Raw genomic sequence first — 1,682 nt, 5'->3', positions numbered from 1 at the left:
CCCACTCGGCCACCAGGTCCACCCCAGTCTAGCAATGGGGTTGACCTGGCTGACGGCCGGTTAGTATCAAGGTAAACTCACCGTCGTCCACAGGAGGGCAGCTCTCAGGCCGGCCGGCTGCGGCTGACTCTGGGGCGGCGCCCGGTCCCGGCAGCGAGGGGCGGGGGGCGCGGAGCGAGACGGGGCTAACCGGGGGGGGGGGGGCGCCTCCTGCGACTTTGGGGGCCGCGGGTCGTCAGTGGCGTGCAGGCCGGGCCTCTCCCGGGGGATTCGGGGGGGCGGTCCTGCGGGCCGGGCGCAGGGGGCTCGGGCGAGCCCGGGCCGGTCCGCCCCGGGGCCGGGGTCTCCGCCTGCGGCTCAGGGGGGCGCGGGTCGTCGGGGGAGGAAGCCCGGGGGAGCTGCACACCGGCCCGCCAGGCCAGGCCTGGCCTGGATGGCCGCGGGGGGATTCGGGGCGGTCCCGCGGGCCGGGGGCCGGGCGCAGGGGAGGCGGGGGGTCCGAGCGAGTCCGTCCCGGGCCCGGGGCCTCCCCCTGCGGCTTTGGGGTCCGTGGGTCCCCGCTGGCGGAAGCCACTGGGAGCTGGACACCCGCCGTCCGTCCCGCCTGGCCAGGCCTGGCCTGGGTGGCCGCGGGGGGATTCGGGGCGGTCCCGCGGGCCGGCGGCCGGGCGCAGGGGAGGCGGGGGGTCCGAGCGAGTCGGTCCCGGGCCTGGGGTCTCCCCCTGCGGCTTTGGGGTCCGTGGGTCCCCGCTGGAGGAAGCCGCTGGGCGCTGGACACCCGCCGTCCGTCCCGCCTGGCCAGGCCTGGCCTGGGTGGCCGCGGGGGGATTCGGGGCGGTCCCGCGGGCCGGCGGCCGGGCGCAGGGGGTCCGAGCGAGTCCGTCCCAGGCCCGGGGCCTCCCCCTGCGGCTTTGGGGTCCGTGGGTCCCCGCTGGAGGAAGCCGCTGGGCGCTGGACACCCGCCGTCCGTCCCGCCTGGCCAGGCCTGGCCTGGGTGGCCGCGGGGGGGGATTCGGGGCGGACCTGCGGGCCGGCGGCCGGGAGGGTCCGGGCCAGTCCGCCCCATGCCCGGCGTCTCCCCCAGCGGCTTCGGTGGCCCCGGGGGGGGTCCTCCGCGGAGGAAGCCGGGTGGGTGGGGAGCCGGACCCCAGGCGCCCAGACCCGTGACCTGCGGCCGCGACCTCCGACTCGGCAGGAGCGACGAGGGGCTTTCCGGCCCGTCCCCCCCTCTCCTTCCCCCCCAGAAAAGGAGAGAGAGCTGACTCGGACCGGGAAAAGCTGCCTACGGCACCTGGGATTCCCAGGCGGTCACCCATCCAAGTACTAGCCAGGCCCGGGACGGTTTACCTTCCGAGATCGGACGGGATCGGGGGCGTTCGGTCCGGTATGGCCGTAGGCACCCGGCCCCGCGCCTCCTCGCCCGCTTTCCCCTGCCGACGCCCGGGCCTGCCGCACGGTGAGCCCCGGTCGGACTGCCCCCCCCCCTGCGGCAGGGCCCCCGTCTCTCGCGGGCCCGGTCCTTTTTTCCTTTTCGAGCTCCGGGGCCCGGGCTGGCCGCCAGAGCCCCTCCGCCCGCCCTCCCCGGCGTCGGGGAAAATACTGTCCCGGACTTCCAGTGCGCCCGATCCTGTCAGCCGGGGGGTGGGGAGGGGCAGTCCCTCGCTGCGGCCGGGGAGGGTGAG

At 77.6% G+C, this 1,682-nt stretch overlaps 1 non-coding gene across 1 annotated transcript; it reads right to left on the bottom strand.

Moving 5' to 3' along the window:
- Positions 1 to 1,279: 1,279 nt before the first annotated feature.
- LOC135977599 (5S ribosomal RNA) lies at positions 1,280 to 1,398 on the bottom strand. The gene has a single exon (XR_010595034.1). It is a non-coding gene; the product is annotated as a 5S ribosomal RNA (ribosomal RNA).
- Positions 1,399 to 1,682: the final 284 nt, after the last annotated feature.

The sequence above is a fragment of the Chrysemys picta genome, unplaced genomic scaffold (assembly GCF_011386835.1).
Source record: "Chrysemys picta bellii isolate R12L10 unplaced genomic scaffold, ASM1138683v2 scaf4, whole genome shotgun sequence".
NCBI lineage: Eukaryota > Metazoa > Chordata > Testudines > Emydidae > Chrysemys > Chrysemys picta.
This window is presented reverse-complemented; position numbering and strand designations above follow the sequence as displayed.